The 14,674-nt window shown below is 35.8% G+C and overlaps 1 pseudogene; it reads left to right on the forward strand.

The window, feature by feature from the left end:
* Window positions 1-545: 545 nt before the first annotated feature.
* Window positions 546-14,674, forward strand: part of LOC118016266 — an 85,948-nt pseudogene continuing 71,819 nt past the window's right edge.

Raw genomic sequence — 14,674 nt, forward strand, 5'->3', positions numbered from 1 at the left:
TTATCAGGCTCAGACTGAAGATAGTATATATTTATGCTGTAAAGAAGATAAAAGCTAAGCTCCTGCAGAGTACTAGAAACAATAGAGACTTAGCATACTGAAGAAAAATTTTTGTAGCATTTAGTGCAGTGAATAATAATACAAGGGATCAACGGACATACTGAATAACAGATTATACAAAGTGAAATAGAAATGATGAATTGGAAATTTGACCCCAAACAAACAAAGCTGGATGCAGCATTTAGAGACAGAAATTTGGAAAATTGTTATCTAGGAGAAAATAAAGAGGATATAGGAGAAGCTGTGACATATGCTTAATTGGAGTCTCAGACGTGGAGAAGCATATTAATGAGACAGAAATAATTAATAGGAGGTAGCATCTGAGAATTTTCCAAAATGTACAGATAGTATCAGTCCACTGTTTCAATTTTATGATGCCATGTAGGGTGACTGCAAAGAAATCTACACATTAACCATCAAAATAAAACTGGAGAAAACCAAAATCAGGCTAACCATCGGGTCCTGGGCAGAAGGTTTTCAGGACAATGACCTGGAGGATGAGTGTTGGTCGGATACAGAGGCAGTCCACCAGCAACCAGCCACCAGCCTGGCCAAAAGAAGCCTCAGAGTTGCAGCCAAAGCCTGCATGCCATCAAGAGGAAGCCCCTGGTGCAAGATGGCATCACGTGCTCCCTGAAAGTTCAGACAAGGTAAGAAACCGTGCTCTCAGACATTGACAGCTAGGGTCTGCGGAGTCTGGCCCAGTCTGACTTTATGCCCTGCAGGGCCCTGGGGGTTGTTTGGAGGGGACATTTGGCTGCACGTCTAGCCTGTTATACCAGTTGCCCAGACTCTGCCCCTCCTGGCTCCGGCTGTTGGTTAAGGGCCAGGGACAGGTGCTCAGGGATAGACCCACCATGGACCAAAGCAAGCTGGCCCCACAGTTCTATTTATTGCCTCTTACACCTCTTGTATGTGTCCTGGTTGTATGTTTTGTGTTGGTGAATGAAGTCATGTTTGTGCAAATTTGTGCAAATAAATACATAAAAGTGAAAATAATTCATTGTCCATGACTAAAAGGGGGTAGGGTGTGGGAGGGAATTAGGCCAGATACCAAAGGGAAAAATATTACATAATCTCAGTTATATGAAATATCTAGAATGGGTGATTCATAGAGACATAAAATAGATTAGAAGTTACCAGGGACTAGGAGGGAGGGGAGAAAAGAAAGTCATTGCTTAATGGTTACAGAGTTCCTGTTCGGACTGATGAAAAAGTTTTGGAAATAGTGTTGATGTTGCAGAACATTGTGAATGTGATTAATGTCACTGAATTGTACACTTGAACTGATTACTATGGCAATTTTTATAACATTTTACTGCAATAAAATATATGTATATGAAAATAGTCCTATAAGTATTTTTATAATTATCTGCAACTGAAAATCTTGCCACAGCAAAAACTCAGGTAGTTTCATTGTTGCATTCTTTCTAATATTTAAGGAATAAGTAATGTCAGGAATACTGATCTTACAGATTCTCCCAGAAAAGATAACAACCAGATATCTTCTCCCATCGTTTATGAGCCAGCATAACCTTAATCCTAAAACCCAACAAAGACTCTAAAACATAGAAATTACATTGTAATGTCACTCACAAAATTAGATGCAAAATTCCTAACTAAAATATCACTAAGTAAATATGATACAACATAAAAGAAAATGCATCAGGACCAAGTTGGGGTTATCACAGGAACATATGTTTTATTTAATATTAGGGAAGCAGTGTATAGAATCACCACATTAACAGAATAAAGAAAAAAATTATGAACATACATAATAAATAGGAAAAAATCTTATAGCAATTAGAAATAGAATGGAGCTACTTTATTTCATAAAGGAGAACTAAGTCATACTTCCATCACTAATTTCAGATGATATGGCTCTATAAGTAAACCTAAATGTGAAAGATACAGATATTAGCTTTTATAATATTAAAAAATATCTTTATTAAGTAGGACAAGTAAGTACTATCCATAAAGAAAAGTTTGATAAATTTGATTAAATATTAAGAATTATCTCTCCAAATGGCACCATTAGAATTATTATAATTTCTTTTAAGACTAGGAGAAGAAGATAGTTATAACATATGTAGCTAATAAAGAAATCATAACAATATTACATAAATAATTTCTTTTTTGTTTATCCATCAGGGAAAAGATGGAAAACCGTAGAAAACTGGGCAGCAGACTAAGACACTTACCAAGAAAACTACAAATGGTCAATAAAAATAAGCAAAGGGGTGCCTGGGTGGCTCAGTCGTTGAGCGTCTGCCTCCTGCTAGGGTCATGATCCCGGGGTCCTGGGATCGAGCCCCGCATCGGGCTCCCTGCTCAGCAGGAAGCCTGCTTCTCCCTCTCCCACTCCCCCCTGCTTGTGTTCTTTCTCTCGCTTTGTCTCTCTCTGTCAAATAAATAAATAAAATCTTTAAAAAAAATTAAAAAAATAAAGATAAGCAGAAAGTTCTCATAAAAGTCAAAGTCACAATGATATACCACTACTCACTTATTAAATAACAATGCCAAAGGTAGGTTATGATATGTAACAACAGGAACACTCATCCATGGCTGATGGGAGTGTAATTGTCCTAATTATTTGAGGGAAATAGTTTGCCATTGTCTAGTAAAAGTTAAAAATATATTTATGCCATACTCTTCCAGTTCTATTACAATATGGTTACCCTATAGAAATGAATGCATTTTTGCACCATGAGGCATAAATAAGAATATTCAAACCATATTATTTATAATAGCCCATGAATAGAAACAATGCAAATACCTTTGAATAATATAATTAACAAACAAATACTTGTATAGCTACAACCATAAACAACCCAAAAGATAAATCTTATAAAAAACAAAGTTTGAAGAAAAGAAGACAGACAAAAGAGAATCCATAACATCATTGATATCATTTGCATAAACATTAAAAATAGGCAAAACTAAAAGAATGGGTCTAAGGGTGAATAGTTAACAACTAGGGGAGGAAAGTAATTAATAAAAAATTAAGGATATGGAAGAAGAAGAGGGGCATGGAGAGAGGCTTCTGAGATATTAGTAATATTCTTTGTCTTAGATATGATTACCTGTCTTAGATATGATTACCTCTTTATGTTAAGTGGTACATCTGTGTTTCATACATTTTTTTCATGCACTGTACTTCACAAAAAATGAAAAGATAGGTACAGAACATCACATTCTACTTAAACACATCAGTGTGTGTGTGTGTGTGTGTGTGTGATCAAGCTATTACATGAGCAGATTCCAAGAAATCATGAGGTAAATTTTAACCAGAATGTTTTTATTTTGGACAGTTCTTAAAGAGATAAATGAGTGAATTAAATTTGAGTCATGGGTAATATATATTGTCTCTTATCAGACATGTCTCATTTCACTAGTCAGGGAATGATATTCACACTCACACACTGATTCCCCAGAAAGTTTTTTTTTTCTCTTGATGCTCTGATTTCAATGCATGGCGAACACCATGTCCCTAACTCACCCACCTAACCTCAGTCATTTCTGACTTTTGCATTTTGCCCTTAAGCTGTTAAGTGGTTCATAGCCATATTTCATTTTTCTACGTGTTGTTCGTATGGCATCATTTCCATCCTTTCTGCTGCAAACACCCTTCTTAGTTCAAATTCTCATCACTGCATATCTTAATTTCTACAATGGCCTCAACCCCTAGCCCAAGGATCTCTGTACCAAGTATCCTATCTCGAAGTATCCTCCAGGCCAATGTGAATTATTTTATTAATATTAACAGTAAAAGTATATACCATTCATTAAGCTTTTATATATAAACCATTGAACTAAGCCTTTATATATTTCATCGTATGAATCTTTATTTAACCTTGTATCATCCCAAAGATGCTGAATTTGAAAAAACAGGCAGAGACATGTTAAATTGCCCAAATTCACACAACTGGTAAGTGACAAACCTGAAACTCAAACCCAAAGCCCATCCTCTAAGTAGTATGATAGATTTCTCACTACTTACAGAGTAAGAAAAATAAAAATTTTTTCATGTAACCAGCATTGTCCTCCATAATTTGGTTCCAATCTATAATTTCAGGCATGTCTCCAATTATATACTTTCAAATAGATTCTTTATTCATCATCCACGTTATATCCTCCTCTGTGCTTTTACACAATTGTTTTTTCCCCCTGTCGATCTCATCTCAGTTCTTCAATTAAAATGCTATTCCTCTATCAAGGCTCTGCACAGATGTGAACTCCCCCAAGAAGACTTCAATTCTTACTCCCCCAGTAAGAATGATCTCTCCTTGTGCTGTCCTTCCTGAGGACACTCTGCCAGTGCCTTTATGAACATTCTTTTTTATTTTTATTTTTGAATATTCTTTTTTAATTTGCATTATAATTTGTAAACATGTCATTGCCTCAATTGTTGAAACATGGCCTACAAAAGTCTTCATGATCTACTTCTGCCTATTCCAGTCTTCTCTTAGACACTACATCCATTCACTCCATCAATCCCAACCTACTGACTTCTTTCTGATCCTCCAAGACAGACCCTTCACCTCTAGGCCTTTGCTTTGCTTTCCCCCAACCCCCATCATCTTACCACTTCTTCCCCCCACTCCTAGAGGATCCCTACTTCTCCTTTAGATCTTGGATAAAAGTACATGTTTCAGGGCAGCCTTCCTTCTGGTCCCAAAATCTAGCACTAGCACATCCTATCTTGAAGTATCCTCCCTTGTTATAGATTCACATGATAATTTGTATTATTTTTGCATAGATTTTATCACAACATGTAAAGTACACTGATTTGTGGAATCGTTTAATTTATTTCTCCTTCACTATACTGTTGCTGCCTGAGAATAGAGACCACACCTTTTTCTAATTCAATCCTCAGTACCCAGCCCATGTCAGTTCTGTTGTAATAACTCAGTAAATATTTGAATGGTCAGTTTCTTGTGGACATGGACAGTGTTATTTTTAGCACTGCCCTGAAACCGAGGGGCTCATAAATTGGTTTTCATAGTGACACTGTCTATACATTCAGGTAAGTTTTAAGCCCAACAGAACTGTCCCTTCATAGGTTTAAAACTGATTTAATCTCAGTTCTAACAAAATATGCAGTCCTATCTAAATGGGATAGGACTTATTTATCTAAATGCTGTTGCCTAGAAAACAATCTCCATGCATCAAGTTTTATTTATCCTGTTTTAGATATGGTCCTTCTAGTAAGGAAACATAAAACTTATGCATCATTCTATTCTTATTTTTATCTAATTTTATTCCATCCTGTTTATATCTACATTTCCTATATTTGCTAATATCTGCCTGCTTCTCTTCACACTATCAGTTACTCAGCAATATAATCTTTACTGCATTGTAATAATTTTAATACCTTCTATACCTAACTTGCAGGATCTGCTCATAAATTACAGGATTTGTGCCCCTGACATACATGTATTAATACCATTTTCCATCCTGGTTTCTCCATCTGTCTACATCACCTGTCTTTTCCCCTTTTTGCCCCTCTATCTTCTCTGCCAGCTGGTGTTTTACTAATGTTTTTTTTTTTTTAAGTCTTTTCTGTCTTTCAGAATAATCTGTATATCTCTTCTTTGCTAGTAAATTGTCCAGCAGTGGATTTCTCAATAGCTAAAACTCAGTTATAGGCATTTTAACTTGAGGCCCCAGAGCAAAACTTGGCAGTAGAACCATATGCCCTTAAAATGTCCTTGGGCACACCTTCAGATACATTGGAGATCCTTGGGCAGAGGTGTCTCTCATTGTTCCAACCTCAGTGGTGTTTTTTAAAGATTTTATTTATTTATTTATTAGAGAGAGAGAGAGAGAGCACAGCCGGGAAAGTAGCAGGCAAACGGAGAGGAAGAAACAGGCTCCCCGCTGAGCAGGGAGCCCGATGTGGGACTCGATCTCAGGACCCTGAGATCATGACCTGAGCTGAAGGTGGACATTTAACCCACTGAGCCACCCAGGCAACCCATCAGTGGTGTTTTTAAAGTCTTTTATTTTTTTATTAGCTATTCATAGGACATGTTTCCATAACTATGCATACACAGTATTTAACTGGAGCCTGTGTCCTTTTGCCTCATTTCTCCTTTTGTCCCATTATTCTCTCTCATCTCTTTTGTTTCCTTAAAGAACAATGAGTTTTCTGCATTGACATAGAATGATCCAAATATCACTGTATTAATTTCAGAATTGGCTTGATTTTTATATTTTCAAGAAAAAAAAATTAGAACGATTCTAATACATCCTGTCCCATTTAGGACTAAAGATATCTAATAGTTCAAGAATATGATGAAGAAATAAGTACATTTTCATTGCTTAAGCATCAATAATTCCAATTTATTACCAAATTCTGAGTTTGGAACATAACTGCAATGCATGGAAACTGGGATTAAAATATGATGCAAATGTAAGCAAACAAGAATTGGGATCTCGGGCACAATGGATCTATACTTAAGACATGTCAAAGACCCAAAGTTTGCCATTCACTTGAGAACTAGACTAAAATAATTATCCATGAGAAGTCATAATTGCATTGTGGGTGTCACGAATGTTGGTCACCCATTCATACCATGAAATTGGGAAAAAGTTGATCTGCATTGAACAAATAGAAATCACTGGGGGCTTTGGAAAAACAGGTAAATTCTCTCTCTCCTTGTTTTTATTAATTAGAGTTTTACCAAGTTTCATCTAGTTTTACCTTCTGGGAGGCATAGTTTCCAAAAGTTATTTACCCTAAGGTTTAAGCTGAGAACTAAACTGGAAGAAAGATCTCTACCAATGTCGTTGATTTCCCCTGAGAAAAAAGGTAATGTTACATTAAATATAAAAATAACTGTCAGTCAAAAGTTATTTTTATAATTTATTGAAATGGTTTATATTCTCGTGTCATAGGTTTCTCTTGTCTGTCCCTTGTTGATTACCGAATTGTCAGTTGAAAATGAAGCCATCTGTGGCAATTGGCCTCATTTACTTATGGGTGATATCTCAATTGATAAGCTTATATCCTATTCTTCCTTTACTGGACTAAAATCCCTTTCAGCCATTAACATGTGACTTTTTACCACCACATCCTGTTATTATTATTAAATTGTCTCAAATAATTAATGTATTTTTTTCTGAAAATCTTTCATGCAAGAAAAATTGAAACAATAATTGCAGATAGGGAATTTCATACAGTAATCTTACAAATAAGACTTATTTTAGCTAAAGTTCATTTCTTTATACCTTTCCTTATAATTTCATTGTAGTTCTTATTTTAAAAAGGTTTTATTCAAGAGTACATATTTAAAAAGAAACAGTGATATCAAAACTCATACTATAAATAACTTCTAGATCTACAAAGAAAAGCAAAACCTATTTTCATCTCATTTGTTCAGTAGTTGCAGCAGATAACATATTTACGCATTATATTTTTGTCTTCATAGGGGTTAATATGGTAGCTTGGTGGGCAAATGAACAGGTCTAGAAATTTCCAGAGCTGGATATAAGACAAGTTTTTGGCAACATAGATTATCTTGATATTGTCAGCGGCAGAAATTCTGGTTAGTGGATAGGACACAGAGAGTAAGAAGGAAATATTCTAGCACTATGCTATAGACAAGGATTGAGGAGATTCTAAGCAGAGATTTTTGATGTTGGAGATCTTATGGCAAAGCATAAGAACTCAATGAGTAATTTATGAATTAATTAATGTGCTCAGAAAGGCTGAACCTTAGAGTAGGAAGAAATTTGGTACCAAGCAAGGCTCCAGAAATAAAGGAAGATAGATAAAACTAATTTTTGTAAATGAAATAAACTGGAGCTTAACAAGTTAAGTTGGCCATACAGCTATTATAAGGTAGAGTGCGATGTCAATCCAGTCCATATTCTCTAAATATAAATCCCCAGTCAAAATAATGTGTGTCTGTTTACTTAACAACAATAAAATAATAATAATAATTGTTACTGAATGAAAACAGACTTTTTACTACACATTTTATATATTCTGTACCTAATTTGTGTAGTGAGTCAGATATAAACTATTTCTACCATTTAGGAAATAAAGAAACTGAAGATCAGAAGTTAACAATTAAATCTAATGACCAGCTGATTCCAGAGACCCAGCTTGTAATCACTAATAAAAATCTCTAATTAGTGGGCGCCTGGGTGGCTCAGGTGGTTAAGCATCTGCCTTCGGCTCAGGTCATGATCCCAGGGTCCTGGGATCAAGTCCCACATCAGGCTCCCTGCTCAGCGGGGAGCCTGCTTCTCCCTCTGCCTCTCTCTCTCTCTGTCTCTTATGAATAAATAAAATCTTTTAAAAAAAAATCTCTAATTAGTAAAAGGTGAAAGATTTATGCGATCTGAAGAGAAACCAGAGTATTAATAAGTCTCTACACTGGAATTTGAGGTTATGTTCTGTTATGAAAATCTAGTTTTTAATAGTGCCTTTTAATATTCTCTTTCCTTGACTTGGACCAGTTTGCCTGGTTTTTTTAAGGAGTAGGATCAAAGTCACCTCTTCAGTACCTGACTATTGCCTAAGGCAGCCCAAGTAGCTCACCCTCTCTCAGTCTCATCAAATGTATTTTCTTTACAATATTTTTTCTAACTAAAATCATCTTATTTATGTCTTTACTTATACATTATCTGTCTTTCTCAACTAAATTAAGCTCCAAGAAGACCACATCTGTTTATTCACCATTCATGTATAAATTAGTGAGTAGTAAGTGACAGGCAATCAATAAATATTTACTGAGCAAGTAAAAAGAAAGGAAATATAGAAGGTCAATAAAATAAATAATAAAAAAATAAATAAAATTAAAAAAAACAACCAATTAGAATTGTTTAAATATCCATATCCTTTGACTCAACGACCCTCTTTTTCTTTTTTTAACAACCCTCTTTATTCTAAGAATCTTTCCAGAATAATGACATTTTTAAAAAGTGTAAAGATGTATGAGAAATATATGTGTATTATAATAAAAATCATACTTATATTTTGCAAAATCTGACATTTAAAAAGAAATGAAAATGTAATCAATGACGATCAAATGGAGCATAGTTGAATAAATTATATGGACAACTATGCAACTATAAAAGAACAGTAGGACATAAAATGATGCTATTTTTATTGCTCCACTGTTTTCTTTTTTTTTTTTTTTAAAGATTTTATTTATCCATTTGGCAGAGAGAGAGACAGCGAGAGAGGGAACACAAGCAGGGGGAGTGGGAGAGGGAGAAGCAGGCTCCCCGCCGAGCAGGGAGCCCGATGCGGGGCTCGATCCCAGGACCCCGGGATCATGACCTGAGCGGAAGGCAGACGCTTAACGACTGAGCCACCCAGGCGCCCCGCTCCACTGTTTTCTTAATAATGTACAATACAGATAAAATAAAAATTATAAATGTTCATGAGTAAGAAGACTGCAGATACCAGGATACATTTCAACTAATTATGAAATTCTAACATATTTTTTATGTAAAATATCCTTATATCTGGGGCATGGCTATGGGAGAAACACAAAAATTAACTATAAAATTTATCCATATTCACCAACAGTACATATATGACATAGTAGTTAAAGAAAAAGAAATGAAAGAAATACTATTTTGACTAGAGGTAAGGATGTAGGATAGATCAGCTCTAACATTATCAAAATTTATAAAACTAGATAATTTAAAAGAAATACTGGCATAAAATAATAGGAAGTAAGTGAATAGATTTGTTTCAAATCTTATATAATATATATAATCTTATATAATATTCAAATTTTATATAATAGATTTGTTTCAAATCTATTATAAAATCATATTATCATATTATATAAAAAATTAATGTGATAGGTTTTAAAAATATTTCAGATATATAGGGAAGACAGTTTTTCAATAAATGTTTATTTAAAAAATTGAGACATTATATCTTATCAGAAATCAATTCTAAATAGATTAAAGAGGTAAATAAAAAACTAAAAAACCTGTGAAATGTAGAAATATTTGAGTAATTATGAAATCTCTAGAAGAAACTGGCTTAAATTTAAAAGTAATGAGGGAGGGAAGGATCAAATATGGCAGAGGAGTAAAGGACCTTAGGCTCCTTTGGTCCCATGAACACAACTAGATAACTATCAAATTATCAGAAATACCCCAGAAATCAGCCTGAAGACTGAGAGGATAAACTCCACAACTTAAGGGAAGGAAGAGGCCACATTGAAGAAGGTAGGAAGTACAGAGACTGGTTTAGGGGAGAAAGGGATTGTGAGTTCTGTGGAGGGGAAGGAGCTATGGTCATAAAGAAGGGTAAGAGAGAGAGGAGTGCACAGGGGAATGCACAAGGAAAACATTTCCCCAAAACTATTGGCTCAAAAATGAGAGGGGCTGAATTTTGTGAGGTCTTGTAACCAGTGGGGCTTAAAGCCTGGTGTTTTTGTTATTGTTGTTTTGTTTATTTGTTGTTTATTTGTTTTAGGTCAATTAACTTTTTTTATTAACATATAATGTATTATTTGTTTCAAGCGTACAGGTCTCTGATTCATCAGTCTTGCACAACACCCAGCACTCACCACAACACATACTCTCCCCATTGTTCATCACCCAGCCATTCCAACCCCCTCACATCCTTTCCCTCCAGCAAACCTCAGTTTCCTGACATTAAGAATCTCTTATGGTTTGTCTCCCTCTCTGGTTGCATCTTGTTTCATTTTTCCCTCCCTTGCCCTATGATCCTCTGCCTTATTTCTCAAATTCCTCATATCAGTGAGAATATGATATTTGTCTTTCTCTGATTGACTTATTTCACTTAGCATAATACCATCTAGTTCCATCCATGTCTTTGCAAACGGAGAGATGTCATTTCCTTACACCATACACAAAAATAGACTCAAAATTGAAGAAAGACCTAAATATGAGACAGGAATCCATTAAAATCCTTAAGGTGAACACAGGCAGCAATCTCTTTGACCTTGGCCACAGCAACATCTTGCTAGACATGTCTCCAAAGGCAAAAATGAGCTATTGGGACTTCATCAGGATAAAAAGCTTTTGCACAGCAAAGGGAAGAGTCAACAAAACCAAAGGACAACTGACAGAATGGGAGAAGATATTTGCAAATGACATATCAGATAAAGGGCTAGTATCCAAAATCTATAAAGAACTTATCAAACTCAACACCCAAAGAACAAATAATCCAATCAAGAAATGGGCAGAAAACATGAACAGATATTTCTGCAAAGAAGACATCCAAATGGCCAACAGACACATGAAAAAGTGCTCAACATCGCTCGGCATCAGGGAAATCCAAATCAAAACCTCAATGAGATACCACCTCACACCAGTCAGAATGGCTAAAATTAACAAGTCAGGAAATGACAGATGTTGGTGAGGATGTGGAGAAAGGGGAACCTCAAAAGTTGTAGGTTCCTCAAAAAGTTGAAAATAGAGCTACCCAGCAATTGCACTACTGGGTATTTACCACAAAGTTATAAATGTAGTGATCTGAAGGCACACATGTACACCAATGTTTATAGCAACAATGTCCACAATAACCAAACTGTGGAAAGAGCCCAGATGTCCATCAACAGATGAATGGATAAAGAAGATGTGGTATATATATATGTGTGTGTGTGTGTGTATGGAATATTATGCAGCCATCAAAAAAGTTAAAACCTGGAGTTCTGAAGTTCAGTGGGTTTGGCTGGGATACAGCCTGGAGGGCTCTGTTCTGCTGGAGAGAAGGCAGGCAAATGACCCAGGGACAGACAGCAAAATCTGTAAAATGTCTGCAAGAAACAGTGGGTAGATTATTCACTATTCTAAGAGCATTTCCCTGGAGGCAGCATTCACAGAGATGCTTCTCTAGGAATAAAGGAGCTGGCTGGTGCCATATCCTTCCCCCACCCCTCAGCATAAACACAGAGCCACCTGAAGGAAGCAGCTCAGTGCAGAAACTGGTTGCCTAACTTGCTTACATCAAGCCCCAACCCCTGTGATCTGGTGGGACTGCTCTTCCCAGTCAAGTTTGTCTCAGTCCCAGTGTGGTAGACCAGCACAAATTCTGTCCACACTACATCTCCCTATCAGAGAGTTCTGCAGGACCTCAGTTCTGGTGGAGTTGGTGTCAGAAGACCTAGTGAAAACTTGCCACATTCAAGCCAGGGACCAAACACTGCTCACAGCAGGCAGGAGAATCTCTGCAGACTGGCCTGAAGGATAGAGCAGCCAAAACACAATAGCAGAGTATATGCAGCACACACCAGAGACACTCCCTGAAGCACCAGACCCTATGCACAACATGACATCTTCTTCGTAAGGAGAGGAGAAGGAAACATGACTGGCTTTTCTAATACACAGAAGACAGACTTAGACAAAATGCCAAGTTGGAGGAATTCATCCCAAATGAAAGAACAGGATAAGGCCACACACAGCCAGAGATCTAAGCAAAACAGATATATATAACATGTCTGATGGAGAATTTAAAGCAACAATCATAAGGATACTCACTGAGCTTGACAAAAGAATGGAAGGCTTCAGGAAGACCCCCTTACCACAGAGATAAAAAAGAATCAGTCAAAAATGAAAAATGCAATAAATGAGTGGGAAACAGGCTTGATGCAATGAACAGAATGCTGGAAGAAGCAGAGGAAAGAATAAGTGACCTGAAGGACAAAGTAATGGAAAATAATGAAGCTGAACCAAAGAGAAAAAGAAAAACTATGCAACATGAGAATAGACTTAGGGAACTCAGTGACTCCATGATATGTAGTAACATTCATATTATAGAAGTCCCAGAAGAAAAAGAGAGAGAAAGGGGGCAGAAAATTTATTTCAAGAAATAACAGCAGAAAACTTCCCTAATCTGGGGAAGGAAACAGACATCCAGATCCAGGAGGCACAGAGAACTCCCATCAAATTCAACAAAAGTAGTTCAACACCAAGACATACTATAATTAAATTTGCAAAATATAGTGATAAAGAAACAACCTTGAAAGTAGCAAGACAAAACTTACTTTGTAAGTAAGTAAAGATCATAAGGCTAACTGGAGATTTCTCAACAGAAACTTCTCAAGCCAGAAGAATGTGGCATGATATATTCAAAATGCTGACTAGGAAAAATCTGCAGCCAAGAATACTCTAGCCAGCAAGGCTATCATTCAGAATAGAAGGAGAGAGAAAGAGTTTCCCAGACCAACAAAAACTAAAGGAGTTTGTGACCACTAACTCCACCTGCCCTGCAAGAAATATTGACAGGATATCTTTGAGTGATAGGGGAGACCAAATGCAACAAAGACAAGAAAGGACCAGAGAAAATCTCCAGAAATGACAAAACAAGTAATAAAATGGCACTAAATACAGATCTATCAATCATAACTCTGAATGTAAATGGACTAAATGCTCCAAACAAAAGACATAGGATTTCAGAATGGATAAAAAAAATAAACAAAAAACAAACAAACAAACAAAAACCAAGACCCCATCTATATGATGCCTGCAAGAGACTCATTTTAGACCTAAAGACATCTGCAGATTGAAAGTGAGGGGCTAGAGAAACACAAATGGATGGCAAAAGAAAGTCGGAGTAGCAATACTCACATGGGATAAACTAGGCTTTGTTGTTGTTGTATTGTTTTTATCCTGCTTTGGTATCAGGGTAATACTGTCCTCATAGAATGATTTTGAATGTATTCCCTCTATTCCATTATTTGTAAGATTTTGATAAAGATTGTCATTGATTATTTCTTTAAATGTTTGGTAGAATTCATCAATGAAACCATGTGGTCTTGGGCTTTTCTGTGCTGGGAGATTTTTTATTCTTAATTCAACTTTGATTCTTCTTATTGGTCTAAGAAGATTTATTTCTTGGATTCAAAATTCATGATTCAATTGTGGTAACCTGTGCATTTTTAAGAATTATCTGTTTTTTTTTAAGTTATCTGATTTGTGAGTATATAATTGCTTATCATAACCTGTTACTACATTATGTATTTCGATGGTTATCTGTTATATTGTTCTCTCTTCCATTTCTCAATTTGGCTTTTGAGTCTTCTCTCCTTTTTTTCTTAATTAATGTAGTCAAAGCATTGCCAATTTTTTTGTGGGTTTTTTTTTTTTTTTTTTTTTTGAAAAACTGGTCATTACTTTCAATGTTATGTTACTGTTTATTCTGGTCTGTATTTATTTATTTCTGATTTTTCTTTGTTATTTCCTTCCTCTAGGAAATTTCAGCTAAGTTTCTTCTATTTCTAGTTTTTCTAAGTTGTATATTTGAACTTTATTTCTTATTTTTAATTTTTAAGAAGATTTTATTTATTTGACAGAAAGAGAGAGCAGGAGAGCATAAGCAGTGGAAGAGGGAGAAACAGGCCCCCCATCCAGCAGGGAGCCCAATGTGGGACTCAATCCCAGGACCCTGGGATCATGACCTGAGCCAAAGGCAGTCATTTAACCAACTGAGCCACCCATGCACCCTGAACTTTATTTCTTAACACATGCATTTATAGCATAAATTTCATTCTAACATCTTTTTGCTCCATCTCATAGGTTCTGGAATATTGTGTTTTTCTTTTGTTTAGAGACATATTTTGATTTGCCATTTTATTTCTTATTTGGTCCATTGTTTGTGCAGTAGTGTGTT

The sequence above is a fragment of the Mirounga leonina genome, unplaced genomic scaffold, assembly GCF_011800145.1.
Source record: "Mirounga leonina isolate KUSES-001 unplaced genomic scaffold, KU_Mleo_1.0 Mir_166, whole genome shotgun sequence".
NCBI lineage: Eukaryota > Metazoa > Chordata > Mammalia > Carnivora > Phocidae > Mirounga > Mirounga leonina.